Genomic DNA, 14080 nt, shown 5'->3' on the forward strand with positions numbered 1-14080 from the left:
TGCTACACATCAGTGTCAAGCGTCCTTGGGTTTCTTGAAAGGCGCTATAGTGGACCCTAGGCGGGATTCAACTTTTTCCTAAATTGATACCATGAAGGTCCATGGTTCAGAATTGTATCCTGTATCCTGTTCATTATGAAATATGTAAAGGGAGGCTTCACACTTATAATCTGGAACTAAGAAATGCAAGGCAGTCCCTCTTCTCTGACATGATCGCCAAAAACCATAATAATGCACGTGCGCTGTTTGCTTCTGTGGACAGACTAACAAATCCACCTGTCTCAGTAGCCACTGATCTTCCTCTTCACCAGGGCTTGCAATGAATTTGCCTCCTTCTTCACTGACAAAATCCAGAAAAATAAATACAGGACATCTACCACGTCATCCACCTAAAATCAACTGTCCACCCAAAATCAACTCCAAGATGGCGCTGCATATGGCAGCCTCGGTATCTTGGTGCGGCTTGTTTTTTGTTATTTGTTTGTGTGCTTGTTTGTCAAACTCCGCTTTTAGACATTCAACCTAAGGGCTTGCTAAAGTCCAATGAAGTTTGTAAACAGTGGGCCCAAATTTTTTTTCTTTTATTTTTTAAACCATAAAACGCCGCAGGAGAGAGGTCGAGCCGGCGTACTTGTGCGTCCACGAAGGCGCGGATTATGTACTCCGCTTCCGGGGATATTTCTCTCCAATGTGCGCTCCATGTGCAATAAACTTGATGAATGAACTCCATTCACTGGTGGGGAGAAACAGAGACTTCTCTACAGCTTCAGTTCTGTGCTTCACAGAGACCTTGCTTAGCAGTTTAACACAGGACTCCGCGCTACAGCTGACAGGCTTCGAGCTGCTCAGAGCAGACCGTGTAACCGAACTTTCCGGCAAAGCGAAAGGTGGAGGTATCTGTTTTTACACCAACAGTGGCTGGTGCAACAATGTGACAGTGGTCCTACAGCACTGCTCTCCTACTCTGGAAACATTCATTATCAACTGCAAACCCTTTTATTCCCCCCCGTGAGGCTACTTCATTCATTCTGGGCGGTGTTTACATTCCACCGCACGCCAATGCGCAAGAGGCTCAGCGCGCACTCGCCGATCAGATACTGTGAGTGGAACGAACCAGTCCGGACTCCTTAATTATTATACCAACAACTGCACCTCCAGTCATCAGTCAGTCCAGCTCCTGAAGTTCGTGGACGACACCACCCTCATTGGACTCATCTCTGATGTGGACGAGTCTGCCTACAGTTGGGAGATTGACCGTCTGGTGAATTGGTGCAGGCAGAACAATCTGGAGCTTAATGCTCTGAAAACAAAGGAGATGGTCGTGGATTTCCGACTAAATGCAGCCCCACCCGCCCCCATCATTCTGTGTGACTCCCCAGTTGACACTGTGGAGTCTTTTCGTTTCATGGAGTCCATCATTTCCCAGGACCTCAAATGGGAGCTCAACATCAGCTCCCTCACCAAACAGGCCCAGCAGAGGATGTTCTACGTGCAGCAGCTGAAGAAGTTCAGCCTGCCAAAGACAATGATGGTGCACTTCTACTCTGCCATCATTGAGTCCATCCTCACCTCCTCCATCACCATCTGGTTCACACAGCGTATCATCCGCTGTGCAGAGAAGGTGATCGGCTGCAATCTGCCATCCCTCCAGGACAAGGCCCGGGTCTTCCACTGACTTCACGATAAACCCCTGCACGTTCACTTTACCTAACAGTATTCAATTTAGTGCATTTATTAAAATAAACCCCTGAACGTTTTTGTAACACTTTATTCAACAGTATTCATCTAGGTAATTTATTTCATTAAGTGTATTTTTAATTTAATTATTCCAGAGCTGCTGTTCTTATATGTTGTTTTTAAATGCTGTTTCTTATTGTCTTTTTAAATGTTATATGTACGCACCAAGGACCAGAGCAAATTCCTCTTAAGTGTTAACTTTATTGGCGAATAAAGCTATTCTGATTCTGATTCTGAACATTTTATCCAATAAACCATAAAAACCTGGAGGATATTATACAACATCTGAAATCTTCCATCTGCTGCCTTGATATTCTACTAACAGGCTTTTTCAAAAATGTCTCAAACTGCATGGCCCCAGACCTTCTACAAATTGTAAATCTCTTCTGTCAGGTGTCTTCCCGCAGACCCTGAAGACTGCAGTCATCAAGCCACTCTTGCAAAAGAATAATCTAGACACGTCGTTTATGAACAATTATAGGCCCATATCAAACCTGTTTTTAAGTAAAATAATTGAAAAAGCAAACTTCCTGGCACTAAACAATTGTTTCCATGTCTTCCAGTCAGGTTTTCCAGCACACAGTCCACATCCACTTCAATGCAGACAGTGGCAGAATTTCAGGATTGGTATTAATGGATCTCAGTGCTGCATTTGACACGGTCGACCACAACATATTACTAGACCGCTTACAAAACAGGATAGGACTTTCTAGCACAGTACAAAGCTGGTTTAAATCATAATTAAAGGACAGGGACTATTTTTTATCTATAGGTAATTAGGGAGGCAGTGGCTCAGTGGGTAGTGCTTTCCCTTGGGGACCGGAGAGTCGCCGGTTCAAGTCCCTGCCAAGGTGCCCCTGAGCAAGGCACCGAACCCTCAATTGCTCCCCCCTCTGCGAAGGGTGGTAATGTAATGTAAGTCGCTTTGGTTAAAAGCGTCTGCCAAATGATCGTAATGTAATGTAATGTAATGTAATTACACATCTGAACAGACAAATATAGGTGTGGAATTCCCCAACAGTAGAGGTAGAGTAGTTAACAGTAATCAGTAACAGTAGAGGCCCCAAAATGCTTCTGGCTCAGATTATGGAAAACAACAATATGGTATCATGGTTATGCAGATGACAAACACCTTTACATAACCCTGTCACCAGAAGACTATGGTCCAATACAAGCACTAAGTCGATGTGTTGAACAGATCAATGACTGGATGTGCCAGAATTTTCTTCAATTAGACATGAATTTCAACAGTCACATTAAGACAATTACAAAGATAGGCGCTGTAGAATGGCTGCCCTGCACCCCCTATGTAATGCATGTGTTTGTGTGTGTGATATGAGGGGGTGCAAGTTACATTTCAATTGCTTGGGATTTGCTGTGGATTGCGTGCAACATGATGATCAATAAAATTCTATTTTATTATATTGTATTCTATCACCTTAAGAATATATCAACATCTACATGCTTCCACTGGCTCAGATTATGGAAAACAACACTATGTTATCATAGTTATGCAGATGACAAACACCTTTACATAACCCTGTCACCAGAAGACTATGGTCCAATACAAGCACTAAGTCGATGTGTTGAACAGATCAATGACTGGATGTGCCAGAATTTTCTTCAATTAGACCTGAATTTCAACAGTCACATTAAGACAATTACAAAGATGGGCGCTGTAGAATGGCTGCCCTGCACCCCCTCTGTAATGCATGTGTTTGTGTGTGATATGAGGGGGTGCAAGTTACATTTGAATTGCTTGGGATTTGCTGTGGATTGCATGCAACATGATCAATAAAATTCTATTCTATTCTATTCTATTCTATTCTATTCTATCACCTTAAGAATATATCAAAGATTAAAGGATTTATGTCACAGCAGGATTTAGAAAAACTTTTCCATGCATTTATCTTCAGTAGACTCGAATACTGTAACGGGGTCTTTACAGTTCTACCTAAAAAACAGCTGCAGACCTCTCAGGTCATCTGGTTCGGGTCAGCTTTCTGTCCTCAGGGTTAAAAGTAAACATTGAGAAGCAGCGTTGTTTCTATGCTCCACATATCTGGAACAAACTCCTGGAAAACTGCAGGTTAGCTGCAGCTCTGATTTCTTTCAAATCAAGGCTAAAGACTTTTCTGTTTGCAGCTGCCTTTAATTAATCCAAATCATCCATCTCTTTCACTGCACTGTAACTTAATTTAACTCAAACGTAATTTTTACCTGTTTTATTCTGTTTTTGCTTGTTTGAATTTTCTTAAATTTCATTATTGTATTTAGGTTTCATTTTCTTTTCCTGATGCTTTTAATATTTAATGGTAAAGCACTATGAATTGCATTGCTGCTGAAATGTTTTATATAAATTGCCTGCCTTGTCTTAACATGTGATTTCCTGCCCAAAGAAAAGGAAAACCCACCTGTGAAACCTAGAAGAGAGAGAAGGAGAATTCACAGGCAAACACAAGGAAGCCAAAAAGAAACTCAGAACAGCTCAGAGGATGAGGACACCTGGAGGTGTATTGTGGGACAACCAACCAGCCAAGTACGTGAGCAAGACAATGAGAGCAGAAGCACTGGAATTCAATCCAAAGGCAGGAGCTACAGTGGTGGAGGACTTGAAACAGAAGCAGAGTAATGTGCAGCAGGAAGTGAAGATATGACCGCATCAGGAGAGGAGAACAAAGGCGGGACAGAGGCAGAAGAAGCTGATGAGAGTGACCAGGGGGAGGCTGTGCAATCACCAGTGGTGAAGAAAACATATCCTATGAGAACTAGGAAACCTAGAAAGATATTGACACCTGCTGCAAACATATAGCTTTAACAGGAGACAGGTGTTATATGGCCTTTTTTGATGTTAGCAGAGTACTTGACTCCTGCCTCGAAATAATCGGAAGACTTACAGTTTTTCTCGATTGGTTTGGCTCATTTCTTGAAACAGAAATTACATTCTCGAAACTCTAAGACCATTTGGCAAAACAGTCTTACAGTTCAGCACAACACCATAGCTCACGTCACAAAAGCTCATATCTCTCCCAAAACTGTTCACTCATGCTTCAAAACTAAATTCATTTCCCATATAAATAGTCAGTGCCACCAAAATGCAAAGATCCTTCTCAATTGCTTTGGCTCATTTCTTGAAACAGACCGGACGTTCTCAACACTCTTGGTGCTTTTGCCAAAATAACCTGGATGGTTCAGCACAACACCATGGTTCACCTGCAAAAGCTCATATCTCTCCAGAAAACAGTTCACTTGTGTGTCAAAACTAAATTCCTTTCTCATATAAATAGTCAGTGCCACCAAAATGCATCGTCCCTTTGGCATTGTGTAAGCACTGCAAGTCAAATTGTTTAGATGTTTTGTCACTTAGTCCAGTCCTTCATTGATAATGGTTACTGTACTAGTTTTTTTGTCTAGCTAACAGAATGCAATTGTGTATACAACTGAAAGGGCCGAAAAAGGATTTTACAGTAAGAGTAGCCTCCAAGGTTTGACATCACACATTGCACTCATACTGCCAAGGAAATTGTAACCAGTTTTATTCACACACATAAAGTGGAATAAAAAAAAAACAATTTTGTTATGGAAATTACAAAATAAACATATTTTCTAATTTTACCTCATGCATAGAGAAAATCTGCATTGCTTTTATTTTGAAGTTGTTTTTTATTCACATAAATAATGACGCTTTACGCATATCAAGACGTGCGCATGATTGGATCGTTGTTACAAGCAGGTAACAATACGACTTTAGCCCTCAAAATGTCCGCTCGTAGTAAAAAAAGAAAGGTAGATGGCGAATGCAGGGTTTTCAACAAAAATTGGACTGCTAAGTATTTATTTACTGAAGTTGGAGGTAAAGCCGTGTGTTTAGTTTGCGGGGAGCATGTTACAAATTTCCTGTTCCTGTAATATCTTACCTCAATGGGATGTTACAGTATGATACTAAAAATGACAAGAAATTTCCATGTTCAGAAATTCTACTGGTCAAGGTCAAGCTCTATATATACATGTTTGGCAGCATTCAAAATCATGGACAGCACCTGTCAGGTAACTAAACATACTGTTTGATTGGTCATCTGAGATGTGTGAAACTCCTTCTTCGTTAGTCAAGTTCTAGTTTCACCTGACTGTCAATTTCTGTAATCAATTCATCAAATGTTCCAAGAGATTCATATGGTATTCATGGTATTATGTTCTTGACTAGTTTTGACAATTGAACAGACTGTTGTGCATGTGATAACTTATACAATGAAAAGATGGCGACATGTTTTGGAGAGAACAACCATTACACTGAGAATCAACAATCAGTTTAGATCAACAAGATCTATTCACTTGGAAATTGTGCTAAATTTAGGCTAACTGAACTAACTGTAGGCTACCTGTACTTAATAATTTGCAAAGATGTACTAAGACATTTGCAATTTGATGAAATGAATGAGAAATGCAACTCTGTTGTGAACAATTGCAAAGTGGTTATGAGGTTTGTCCATGTTGTTTTGAGAATGTAATTTCTGTTTCAAGAAATGAGCCAAACCAATCGAGAAAAACTGTAATGTGGACTGAAACCGCTGTAATGTCGGAACGCCATTGAGGTTTGGAGGGGAGCGTGTGGGGAACTACAGATAACAGAAGACACCCCCATACATTTTTGGTATCATTGTTTTATTTTGATGTTGAAATTGCATATTTACAGTAACAGAATAATTAATAGTCTTTAGCTTTGCATATGAAGACAATGTTGTACATTGTTGTACAACAGGGATAATAAACATTAATTGCCGACAGGCAAATGGGGGGATCCCTATGTCACCACTGTCCCACCCCGACCCGAGGTAGATTTATTATAGAGTCCGATGGCCACAGGGAGAAAGGATTTCCTGTGGCGCTCAATAGTACACCTGGGAGGAATGAGTCTGTTACTGAAGGTGCTTTTGTATGAGGCCAGCACCTGGTGGAGAGGGTGAGAGTCATTGTTCATGATTCTTCGTAGCTTGCGCAGCATCCTCCTCTCCGACACATGCTCCAACGAATCAAGTTTAGCCCCCAGGACAGAGCCAGCCTTCCTGATGATCTTATTGATCCTGTTGGCGTCAGCTGACCTCGCCCTATTGCCCCAGCACACAACCGCGAAGAAGATGGCACTGGCAATCACAGACTGGTAGAACATCCTCAGCATGGTGTTACAGACATTGAAGGATCGAAGCCTCCTCAGGAGGTAGAGTTGACTCTGTCCCTTCTTGTAAACAGCCTCAGCCTTCTTCGACCGGTCCAGTTTGTTGTCCAAATGGACTCCCAGGTATTTGTATACCTGCACAGAGTCCACAGTCACCCCATTGATGGACAAAGGTGTGGGGGGTGACTTCTTCTGTGACAATTGATGGACACAGGTGTGGGGGGTGACTTCTTCTTGCCGAGGTCCAACACCAGCTTCTTAGTTTTGTCAGTGTTAAGCTGCAGGTGATTCAGCTCACACCACTTGACGAAGTAGTCCACGACGCCTCTGTACTCCTCGTCCTTCTCCTCGGTGATGCAGCCTACTGTTGCAGAGTCATCTGAGAACTTTTGCAGGTGGCAGGACTCTGAGCAGAGTTGGAAGTCGGAGGTGTACAGGGTGAACAGGAATGGTGTTAGGACCGTACCCTGAGGGGCCCCAGTGTTGCACACCACAGTGTCAGACACACAACCCTGCAGTCAGACAAACTGTGGCCGACCAGTTAGATAGTCCACTATCCAGGAAACCAGGGGAGAGTCTACCTGCATCGCCGACAGCTTACTCTCGAGCAGGGCAGGCCGGACTGTGTTGAATGCACTGGAAAAGTCAAAGTACGTGACCCACACGGTGCTGCCGGGTCTGTCCAGATGGGCATAGGTACGATGAAGCAAGAAGATGACGGCGTCCTCCACTCCCAGTTACAGCTGATAGGCAAACTGGAGAGGGTCCAGTGATGGTTTGACCAGGGGCCAAAGGAATGACATGACCAGTTTCTCCAACTCCGACTTCACCAGGTGGGACGTCAGCGCCACCGGTCTGTAGTCGTTGAGGGTGCTGGGACGTGACTTCTTCAGGACTGGACCCAGGCAGGATGTCTTCCACAGCACCTGGACCTTTTCCAAGCTGAGGCTCAGGTTGAAGATATACTGCAGGACTCCACACAGCTGGGCAGCGCATGCTTTCAGGACCCTTGGGCTGACTCCGTCTGGACCTGCAGCCTTACCTGGGCGGAGTCTGCACAGCTCTTCCCTGACCTGCTCTGCTGTGAAGAAAGGTGTGCAGTGTGTGGTGGTGGGGGCAGATGTGTTGTGAGTCATGGGGGTGGGCAGAGGATGTGTGGAGCTGATACTGGTGGGGGGAGGTGATAGCTGATTGGAGTTAGTATTGGTGGGGGAAGGTGGCGGTAGGGGGAGGATAGCAGGTATAGTGTTGTTGTGGGGAAATGGTGGGGGAGGGAAGTCATTCCGCTGGAGGGCTGAGGACGGTTGATGGCTGAAGAGCTGGAGGAGTCGGCAATGGGCCTCTCATCAAATCTATTGAAGAACAGGTTGAACTTGTTGGCCCAGTCCTGGTCCCCTCCTGCTGACTGGCTACCGGTCCGCTTGTAGCCAGTGATGGTTTTCATGCCGCTCCACACCTCCCTCAGGTTGTTTTGCTGAAGCTTTCGCTCCAGCCCCCTCCTGTAGGTGTCCTTGCCCTGCTGGATCTTCTCCTTCAGCAGCCTCTGGATGCGATTCATCTCCTCCCTATCACTGACACAGAAGGCTCTCTTCTTCTCATTCAAGAGGGCCATGATGTCTCTGGTCACCCAAGGTTTGTTGTTGGGGAAGCAGCGTACGGTCTCTGTGGGAACAATACTGTCTACACAAAAGTTAAAGTACCCTGTTACACAGTCCGTGAGATCATCAATGTGCTCTCCATGCGAGTCACAGAGCACGTCCCAGTCGGTAACCTAAAAGCAGCCCTGCAGAGCCTCTTAAGCCTCCTGTGACCATCTCCCCACCATCCTTGTAGTCACAGGCTGCCACAGGCTTGTACACGGGCTATAGGTGGATCAGGTTATGATCGGACCTTCCCAGTGGAGGAAGGGTCACGGAGCTGTATGCCTCCTTAATATTGGCATAAAGCAGGTCCAGTGTTTTGTTGTGTCTGGTTGGACAGTCCACAAACTGCTTGAATGTGGGAAGTGTCGCTGCCAGAGAGACGTGGTTGAAGTCCCCAGATATCGTGATGAAGGCGTCCGGGTGTTCATTTTGGAATCTGGCGGATGAGTGGATGACGTCACTCGCGAGCGACGCACTCGCCGAGGGAGGAATGTAAACAGACAAAAGGATAACATGAGAATTCATGCGGCAAATAACTCTCGTTGAATCCTGTCTGCCCGAACAGTCTGGAAGCCGCCAACATTCACGTTCGCGTCCAGGATGTCCTCGTGGAGCCATGTCTCCGTGGAACACAAAGCACTGCTCTCACGCTACACCCGCTGCGTCCTCACCAAGACCGCCAGCTCGTTTTGTTTGCTAGCAATCTCACGTTCCTCATGGTGATCGAAGGGAGATACGGTTTGTATCTTCGTTTCTTCTCTCGTTGTTTCACCCCGGCCTTACATCCCCTCTACTTCCTTCTCAACCCCTTGGGGATTTCAGGCTTTTCCCGTGCCAACGCGGTAGGCCGAAGAGAAATCAGCTGACTGCGCATGTAAAGAAAGAGAAGAAGTGTCCCAAAAATGAGGAAAACATAGACAACTTTCCACAGCATTGTGATGTGATGTTAGGGAATCACTAGTCAACCCTAACGTAACTGATTAAGCAACAAAAAACACAAAACCTTAATAGAAAAAAAAGCTAAAAGGCTAGAAAGAGAGAGAGCGCAACTGTTGCTGGCTGCCGCTTGAACAGCGCCGGAACCGGAAGGTGTGTTGTTGATTGCCTGTGTGTGTTAATATCTTACAGGTGAGAGACGTTCCCACTAATAAACATAATGTGTTTATTACGTATTAGATAAGGAATACAACGGGATTAGTGGCCAATGTATGAATACTCAATACAAACAAATTACGCTGCTGTCAAGTTTGGTTACGTCAGTGACAACGTAACATTAGGCGATGTTTTCCACAGCACAGGGACCATCTCCAGACTGGCTCAGGTTGAAGATGTACTGCAGGAATCCACACACCTGCAGGACTCCACTCAGCTGGGCAGCGTATGCTTTCAGGACCCTTGGGCTGATGCCGTCAGGACCTGCAAGCTTACCTTACAGCCAGGAGGATAACATGGGAGAACTCACGCGGCAAATAATAGAGCCTTAGACTCACAGCTAGCAGTTCAATGTTTGGGCTACACATGTCTAGGATTACACCATTTGTTGTTAACAAGAATAGCAAGTCCCCCACCTTCTCTCTTGCCACTCTCTCTGGGAATCCTGGCCGCCCAAACAGTCTGGTAGCTGTCGACATTCACATTGGAGTCCAAGATGGCCTTGTGAAGCCATATCTCCGTGAAACACAAAACACTGCTCTCACCTGCATTGTTGCTGCTGCGGTTTACGTCCCACCGGATGCCAATGCTAAAGTGGCCATGAGAAAACTTTATGCTGCCATTAACAAACTGCAGATCATGCATCCGGATGGGGCCTTTATTGTAGCTGGGGACTTCAACAACTCTACGAGTTGACTGTTCTTCCAAAGTTCCACCACAACGTCTCCTGCTCCACAAGGGGACAAAAAACTTTTGACCATGTATACACCAGTGTACCTTAGGCATACAAAGTCACTCCCCTCCCCCACCTTGGTCACTCTGATCAGCTAGTACTCCCCCATCATCAAACAGATCAAACCCACAACAAGATCTGGTCCGAGGGTGCTGATTCCATTCTCCAGCAGCAATTTCAACAAACAGATTGGAATGTGTTCTCCGCTCAGGCCACCACAGACTCCCTGACATTGACATTCTCACAAACTCTGTGCTGGATCATATCAACAGGTGTATGGACAGAGTGACATCACTTAAAACAATAAAAACTTTCCCCAACCAGAAGCCCTGGATGAACAGAGAGGTTCGCCTTCTGCTCAAAGCCAGAGATGCAGCCTTCAGGTCTGGAGACCGGGAGGCCTACAGCTCAGCAAGGGTCAACCTGAGACGGGGAATCTCACAGGCCAAACATGGCTACAAACCGAAGGTTGAAGGGCACTTCAACTCCTCTGACCCCTGGCATATGTGGCAAGGCATACAGACACTCACAGGCTGCAAACCACCCAACAATGTGCCCCCTACGAGCTCCACCTTCCTCCCTGACGAGCTCAACCACTTCTAGCTCGCTTTGACCGAGAAAACAGGGAGGTGATGTTCAAGGCAGATCTGCCTCTCCCACTCTCCACCTCAGAGGTATGTTCCATCCTGAGCAAGGTGAACGCCCGGAAGGCAGCTGGCCCCAATGGAATACCTGGGCGCGTGCTCAAAGCCTGTGCAGAGCAGCTGGCCAGGGTCTTTGCGGACATTTTCAACCTGTCCCTGGCCAAAGCAGTTGTTCCCACGACCTTCAAAACCGCCACCATCGTGCCAGTGCCGAAGCCCTCCAACGCTACGGCCCTGAATTACTTCCAGCCTGTTGTCCTCACCCCCATCATCGCCAAGTGCTTTGAGAGGCTGGTCCTCTCACACTTAAAACCCTGCCTACCTGCTACTTTGGACCCTCACCAGTTTGCCTACCACCACAATAGGTCAACTGAGGACGCCATCTCCACGGCACATCACTCCACACTGACACACCTGTACACCCCAAACTGTTACGCCAGAATGCTGTTCATTGACTTTAGCTCAGCATTCAATACTGTGATCCCCTCCAAGTTGATCTCCAAGCTCAGCCAGCTTGGTATCAACTCATCCCTCTGCAATTGGACTCTGGACTTTCTATCTAACAGACCCCAGTCTGTTAAGATAGACAACCTCTCCTCCTCCACTATCACCCTGAACACCTGCGTGCCACAAGGCTCCGGCTGAGCCCTCTCCTTTACTCCCTATTTACCCATGACTACGCTCCTATCTGTGGTTCCAATTCCATAATTAAGTTCGCAGACGAACCACATTGATGGGCCTGATCAGAGGTGACGATGAGACGCCTACAGGGAGGAAGTACGGCACCTGACCACGTGGTGTGCTAACAACCACCTAGCACTCAACACCAAGAAAACCAAGGAGATCATCATGGACTTCAGGCGGGCTGGGAGCAATGCACACACCCCCATCTCCATCAACGGAGCTGCAGTGGAGCGTGTGTCCAGCTTCAAGTTCCTTGGCATTCACATCTCTGATGATCTCACCTGGTCCATAAACTCCTCCACGCTGGTTAAAAAGGCGCAACAGCGCCTCACTTTCTTTGGAGCCTTAAGAAAGCTCACCTTTGTCCTTGGATCCTGGTGGACTTCTACCGCTGTACCATTGAGAGCATTCTCACAAACTGTATCACAGTATGGTATGGCACTGCTCCGCATTGGACGGGAAAGCACTCCAGCGGGTGGTGAAAACTGCCCAAAGGATCACAGCATCGAACAGATCTACCGTCGACGCTGTCTGGGCAAAACCAGGACGCTGTCTGGGCAAAACCAGGAACATTATAAAAGACTCATCCCACCCCAATAATAAACTTTTCACCCTCCTCCTATCCGGCAGGCGTTACAGAAGCCTCCACTCTCGCACCAGCAGGCTCAGGAAGAGTTTCTTCCACGAGGCGGTGACCCTGTTAAGCTCCACTCCATCCCCCCACTCAACTCCATCCTCCCACTAGCATCATCTTGCATTCCACTGCCATTTGCACAACTTTCTGTTTTGCACTGATCATTTCCATTTCACTTTGACTGCACTGCCATTTGCACAACTTTCTGTTTTGCACTGATCATTTCCATTTCACTTCCGTTTTCCAAAAAGACTCTTTGCACTATTTATATATTTATTAATTTATAATTATAGTTAGTATATATAGTATATATTCTGTATATAGTTTATTCGGTATATATTCTGTATTCTGTATATATCATTGTACACTTTGGCACTTCTGGTTGGATGCTAACTGCATTTCATTGGCTTGTTCCTGTACTTGCTCATTGACAATAAAGTAAGTCTAATCTAATCTAATCTAGACTGATTTTGTGTGAGTGAAATACAATAACACAGAAATTAAGATGCTTCTGCTTTATTGAGATAACAAGAAGGGAGGAGCAACCAGTCAACGTAGCAAAGTCAGCATAGTCAGCATTCCCCGTTGTGTACCACTTTCACATGCTTCTTCTCCAGACTGTGAACACAGACAGAATATTCCATTGTTATTTAATTATCAGAGTATCATCTTTGTGCCTGTGTGCGTGCGTGCGTGCGTGCGTGCGTGGGTGCGTGCGTGCGTGCGTGCGTGCGTGCGTGCGTGCGTGCGTGCGTGCGTGCGTGCGTGCGTGCGTGCGTGCGTGCGTGCGTGCGTGCGTGCGTGCGTGCGTGCGTGCGTGTTCATTAACACATGCCTGTTGGAATGGCAGAGAACACACTCTGTGGTATAGGTTTTTCCATCAGTGCCACATACTGGTTCATACTGCCTGGAACAGAGTCCTTCCACATACTGCTCACAGGCAGACTGCAAGAAAATGAAAACAATTCATGCAAAACATGGAAAAATTAAACCAAATTGTATCAATATTTCAGCATTATTTCTAGCAGTATTAGAAATGGCAATTACTTTATGAATAAATAATGATGAAATCTTTTACAATATATGTAAAAAATACACGGTACATTGTCCACAGAAAATGAATGTAATGATGAAGGTAATGACGTTTAATCCCCCGACCTGAATCATGTCATGTTTATTAAGTTTATTTGTACAGCCCAAAACAGGAACATGGTATCAAAGGGCTTTAGAGGCCACGCAACAAACAGTTTTGGACCCAACCCTAAACATATTCAGAAGACAAGGAAAAACACCAAAAAAACACACAAATTAGGGGAAACGGGAGAAATCCTGCGAGAGGAAATGCAAGAAGACAATATCCTGACACCTCCTGAGCGGAATCAGGCCAAATACCATTATTAATCAAAAGACAAGAATTATCAATCAAATATTGGCAACACTTTGAACAAAGCACACCAATCCTCTCAGTACCTAGACCTGCAATTCCAAGAGCTGGACAAAGAGACAGAAAATCCCCTCAGTCAGCTAGTAGTGTGTCTCAGCGGACTGACAAACACTAACAGTCTAGTCACAGGAGGGACCTGAGAGATGGTCAACTACAATCAACCAAATTAGTACAAAACAAAAACACAAGCACAAAGCAAATATAAGCACAGAGGAAAATCCAGTGCTGTCTGGTCC

The sequence above is a fragment of the Genypterus blacodes genome, unplaced genomic scaffold (assembly GCF_046128005.1).
Source record: "Genypterus blacodes isolate CSIRO-AG114 ecotype Tasmania unplaced genomic scaffold, CSIRO-AGI_Gbla_v1 ptg000044l_1, whole genome shotgun sequence".
NCBI classification, from domain to species: domain Eukaryota; kingdom Metazoa; phylum Chordata; class Actinopteri; order Ophidiiformes; family Ophidiidae; genus Genypterus; species Genypterus blacodes.